This window comes from Bufo bufo, chromosome 1 (genome assembly GCF_905171765.1).
Source record: "Bufo bufo chromosome 1, aBufBuf1.1, whole genome shotgun sequence".
NCBI classification, from domain to species: Eukaryota; Metazoa; Chordata; class Amphibia; order Anura; family Bufonidae; genus Bufo; species Bufo bufo.
Window position 1 is genome coordinate 815,884,976 of NC_053389.1, and position 6,512 is coordinate 815,891,487.

Below are 6,512 nucleotides of genomic sequence, written 5' to 3' on the forward strand. Positions count from 1 at the left end.
CTGCTGGAAGTAGCCATCAGAGGATGGGTACATGGTGGTCATGAAGGGATGGACATGGTCAGAAACAATGTTCAGGTAGCCCGTGGCATTTAAAAGATGGCCAATTGGCACTAAGGGGCCTAAAGTGTGCCCAGAAAACATCCCCCACACCATTACACCACAACCACCAGCCTGCACAGTGGTAACAAGGCATGATGGATACATGTTCTCATTCTGTTTACGCCAAATTTGGACTCTACCATTTGAATGTCTCAACAGAAATCGAGACTCATCAGACCAGGCAACATTTTTCCAGTCTTCAACAGTCCAATTTTGGTGAGCTCGTGCAAATTGTAGCCTCTTTTTCCTATTTGTAGTGGAGATGAGTGGTACCCGGTGGGGTCTTCTGCTGTTGTAGCCCACCTTTCTTTCCCTTTCTGACATTAAGTTTGGAGTTCAGGAGATTGTCTTGACCAGGACCACAACCCTACATGCATTGAAGCAACTGCCATGTGATTGGTTGACTAGATAATCACATTAATGAGAAATAGAACAGGTGTTCCTAATAATTCTTTAGGTGAGTGTATATTACACTTTTTGTGAGGAGAGGTAACAAGAAATAGCTGTTTTGGCACCGTTTTTATTTTTTGTTATTTACAACATTTATCTGACAGGTTAGATCATGTGGTATTTTTATAGAGCAGGTTGTCACGGACGCGACAATACCAAATATGACTGGTTAGGTTATTTGTTTCAGTTTTACATAACAAAGCATTTAAAAATAAATAATGATTCTTTAGTGTCTCCACATTCTGAAAGCCATAGTTTTATTTATTTTTTGGGCGACAGTCTTGTGTAAGGGCTAATTTTTTTCAGGATAAGATGACTGTTTGATTGCCACTATTTTGGGGTGCGTATGACTTTTTGATCGCTTGCCATTACACTTTTTTATAAGTTTTTATTTTTATTAGGGTTAGGTCATGTGATATTTTTATAGAGAAGGTTATTACAGACGTGGCAATACCTAATATGACTACTTTCTTATTATTTATGTAAGTTTTACACAATTATTTCATTTTTTAAACAAAAACAAAATCATGTTTTAGTGTCTCAATAGTCTGAGAGCCATAGTTTTTTCAGTTTTTGGACTATTATCTTGGGTAGGGTATGATTTTTGCAGGGTTTGAGATGACGGTTTGATTGGCACTATTTTGGGGTGCGTATGACTTTTTGATCGCTTGTTATTACACTTTTTGTGATGTAAGGTGACAAAAATAGCTTTTTTATTTTTTACGGTATTAATCTGAGGGGTTAGGTCATGTGATATTTTTATAGAGCAGGTTATTTATGTAAGTTTTACTCAATGATTTCATTTTTGAAACAAAAAAAAACATGTTTTAGTGTCTCCATAAAAACCAACCAAAAGGAGTGGGTCTTTTTTATACGTTTTTATTTTTATTACGGTTAGGTCATGTGATATTTTTATAGAGCAGGTTATTACAGACGTGGCAATACCTAATATGTCTACTTTCTTATTATTTATGTAAGTTTTACATAATTATTTCATTTTTGAAACAAAAAAAAATATCATGTTTTAGTGTCTCCATAGTTTTTTTTAGTTTTTGGGCGATTATCTTGGGTAGGGTATGATTTTTGTGAGATGAGATGACGGTTTGATTGGTACTATTTTGGGGTGCGTATAATTTTCTGATCACTTGCTATTACACTTTTTTCTACGGTGTTCACCTGAGGGGTTAGGTCATGTTAAATTTTTTTTAGAACAGGTTCTTACGGACGCGGCGATACCTAATATATGTATACTTTTTTTTTTTACTTAAGTTTTACACAACACCAGCATTTTTTAAACAAATAAAATGATGTTTTAGTGTCTCCAAATTCTGAGCCATAATTTTTTCATTTTTTGGGCGATTGCCTTAGGTAGGGGCTCATTTTTTTGTGGGATGAGGTGACGGTTAGATTGGTACTATTTTGGGGGGCATACGCCTTTTTGATCACTTGGTGTTGCACTTTTTTGTGATGTAAGGTGACAAAAATGTTTTTTTTTTACACTGTTTTGATTCTATTTTTTTAATGGTATTTATCGTACAGGATGAATCATGTGATATATTTATAGAGCTGGTCATTACGGATGCGGCGATACCTAATATGTGTGTTTTTGTTTTTTGTTTTCAGTTTTTTATTATAAAATAAGGGGAAAGGAGCGTTTTTTTTTTCTTTTTTTTACTTTATTAATTTTATTACTTTATTAAAATCATTTTTTTTTTACTTTTTTTTCTTTACTTTATTTCTGATGTTCACTTTTGGGGGTCTGATCCCCTCTGCAATGCATTACAATACATTGGTATTGTAATGCATTGCCTGTTCATGTACTACAGTGAGTAGTACACGAACAGGTTGCCTAGGAGACCCAGCCCAAGGCATTGGGCAGCCTCTGCACGGCATCGGGCTGCCTTCTGAGACATCGAGTGCCCGCCACAGCAATGCGGGGACTCGATGGGCTCCCTCAAACACGCGGCAGCGGCATAGAAGGGGTTAATCTGCAGAGATCGCCGACATGGGGGAGGTCACAGGACCCCCCTCGGCATTGACCCAGGGTGCCTGCTGATTGATTTCAGCAGGCACCCCATTCCGATCACCTCCCACCGCGCGGCGGTTATCGGAAATACACAGGGCGTACAGGTACAGGTATAAAAAGGCCTAGGGATTGTATAGAATGCCTATTGTATTCTGGCAAAGTATAAAGCGTCTCAATACTTCCCACATTTTCTAGGCATTCTATATAATACCTAAAGGCAAATCTGCAAAGTGTAAAATACTCGTCTTCCAGAGTCGTTGCCATTCTTAGCCTTCCTTGTTGCAACAAGTGAGCAACAATACTTGTCCCTTTCTCTTGTTTTTCCAGCAAGAAAGTTTTGCATTTTGTTTATTGCAGTTCAAAATGCCATTCGCTGTTGAAACAAGTGAGGACATTTGCATTTCTTCAGTACAAGAACAAGTGCTAAACTGTGAAGTGCTCTAGTGTGAGGAGTGCAACAAGTGAGGACAATACTGATCTCTGCATCTGGTTTTTCAGTAATTATTCTTTCAGTACTTATTCATTTGTTTATTTAGCATTTCTTTTATTTCATGTTTTCACATCAATAAACATTTTTGCCCTTTGTTATCTTGATGGTAACTTGTTGTTTGTGTTTTTATTACCCTGTATGTGGATGTATTACATGAATTGTCACACTATGGTGATCATGTTGACCTGGTGATCTTTTTCCTGAGGAGCCTGATTAATTATTTTTGGGGATTTTAGTTGTTGTTAATCATGTGATGTTTCTTTTGGTTTTATAAAGACTGTCACTTTTTCAACTTTAGCTGCGGTACTTACCTTTATGTGCTTTTCCCTCCTTTCTTTAACCCTTTGTGTGCTTATATTTCCAGGATCCTCTTGCTGCACCCCCGGTTCTCATGTCAATGCTGTGCCAACTCTTGGTAGTTAGTCTTTTGTAATAAACTTCCTCATCAGTCCAAGCCCTGGATAATACCCTGAGACGAATCGTTCATACATAGAGATCCTGCTGACCTTTACTGAAGCCTCAACCATCATAAGGATTCTTTTGTGTAAAGTGAAAAGGGAATTTTCAGTTAGGAAATATGGAGATAATTGAGGAAGCTGCTGGTCCATAGGATCTCCTGGCAGCAACCATGAGATGTTAAAGGGGTATTCCCATGTCAGACAATGGGGACCTATCGTTAGGATATGCCCCGATTGTCTGATAGGTGCAGGTCCCACCTCTGGGACCTGCACCTATCTCAAAAAAAGTAGTCGAAAACGAAGCCAGTAAAGTGGTGGCCAGCAGTGCCAGATCCGGCTACCACCAAGCATTCCTATCGGCCCGCCAGAATCCCAATCTAAATAAATGGGAGCGCATGCGCAATCACCGCTTCCATGCACTTCTATGGGGCGGACAGAAAAAGCCGAGCCAGCTATATTCGGTGGGACTATAGAAAAGAATGAAGGGTGGCCGCGCATGCGATTATGAGATAGGTGCAGGTAGTAGAGGTGGGACCCGCACCTAAAGTCATGGCCCTAAATGTTGGCACCCTTTCAAAATACTTAATTTCCTTGAACAATTTCAGGGGTGCCAACATTTACGGCCATGACTGTATCAGACAATGGGGGGCATATCCTAGCGATATGCCCCCATTGTCTGAGATAGGAAAGCCCCTTTAAGATGGAGCAGATACATAATATGTTATAATTAGTCACATGGCTGAAGTACATGACTTGTAAATATTGCCTATCCTCTGATACATCATTCACTTCAGATTCCACACGACCTCTAGAAGTGACGTCAGGACGTGCATCAGGAGCTTCATGAAACGGGTTTCTATAGTTGAGCAGCTGCAGGGGTTGTGCAGTGCTACAATTTTGATGAATTAATCCTCAGGATAGGTTATTGATATCAGATCGGCGGGGGTCTGACACCCAGCACCCCCGCTGATCAGCTGATTGTAGCGGTGCTCATATGATCGCTGCTTCCACTTCAAAATTACTTACACGCCGTCTCGCTTGTAGCGGCAGCGCAGTGTAATTACAACTGCTTGTCCCATTCACTTGAATGAGCCAGACGACGCGCATATAATTTGGAAGCAATGCTCACATTAGCACCCGTTGATCGGGGAAAGGGGGGGAGGTGCAAAGAGTCAAACGCCTGCAGATTTCATATTGATGCCATATCCTTGCAGGATAGTGAATGCAGCTCTGGAGTATAATACAGGATGTAACTCAGGATCAGTACAGGATAAGTAATGTATGTATGTACACAGTGACTGCACCAGCAGAATAGTGAGTGCAGCTCTGGAGTATAATACAGGATGTAACTCAGGATCAGTACAGGATAAGTAATGTATGAACACAGTGACTGCACCAGCAGAATAGTGAGTGCAGCTCTGGAGTATAATACAGGATGTAACTCAGGATCAGTACAGGATAAGTAATGTATGTACACAGTGACTGCACCAGCAGAATAGTGAGTGCAGATCTGGAGTATAATACAGGATGTAACTCAGGATCAGTACAGGATAAGTAATGTATGTACACAGTGACTGCACCAGCAGAATAGTGAGTGCAGCTCTGGAGTATAATACAGGATGTAACTCAGGATCAGTACAGGATAAGTAATGTATGTACACAGTGACTGCACCAGCAGAATAGTGAGTGCAGCTCTGGAGTATAATACAGGATGTAACTCAGGATCAGTACAGGATAAGTAATGTATGTACACAGTGACTGCACCAGCAGAATAGTGAGTGCAGCTCTGGAGTATAATACAGGATGTAACTCAGGATCAGTACAGGATAAGTAATGTATGAACACAGTGACTGCACCAGCAGAATAGTGAGTGCAGATCTGGAGTATAATACAGGATGTAACTCAGGATCAGTACAGGATAAGTAATGTATGTACACAGTGACTGCACCAGCAGAATAGTGAGTGCAGCTCTGGAGTATAATACAGGATGTAACTCAGGATCAGTACAGGATAAGTAATGTATGTACACAGTGACTGCACCAGCAGAATAGTGAGTGCAGCTCTGGAGTATAATACAGGATGTAACTCAGGATCAGTACAGGATAAGTAATGTATGTACACAGTGACTGCACCAGCAGAATAGTGAGTGCAGCTCTGGAGTATAATACAGGATGTAACTCAGGATCAGTACAGGATAAGTAATGTAATGTATGTACACAGTGACTGCACCAGCAGAATAGTGAGTGCAGCTCTGGAGTATAATACAGGATGTAACTCAGGATCAGTACAGGATAAGTAATGTATGAACACAGTGACTGCACCAGCAGAATAGTGAGTGCAGATCTGGAGTATAATACAGGATGTAACTCAGGATCAGTACAGGATAAGTAATGTATGTACACAGTGACTCCACCAGCAGAATAGCGAGTGCAGCTCTGGAGTATAATACAGGATGTAACTCAGGATCAGTACAGGATAAGTAATGTATGTACACAGTGACTGCACCAGCAGAATAGTGAGTGCAGCTCTGGAGTATAATACAGGATGTAACTTAGGATCAGTACAGGATAAGTAATGTATGTACACAGTGACTGCACCAGCAGAATAGTGAGTGCAGCTCTGGGTTATAATACAGGATGTAACTCAGGATCAGTACAGGATAAGTAAAGTATGTACACAGTGACTGCACCAGCAGAATAGTGAGTGCAGCTCTGGTGTATAGTACATTGTTTAATTCAGCATCAGTACAGAATAAGTAATGTAATACATGTACACAGTGACTGCACCAGGAGAATAACGAGTGCAGCTCTCAGTATAATACAGGATGTAACTTGGGTTCTATAGAGGATAAGTAATGTAACGCGTGTACACATGAGTATAAGGCTTTTGGTGTCAACACTCAGGTAATTCTATGTGATGTTCAGTGTCAACAATCCAGACAACAAACTAACCTTGTTCTCAGCAATTGTCAGACCCACGAGAAGTACAA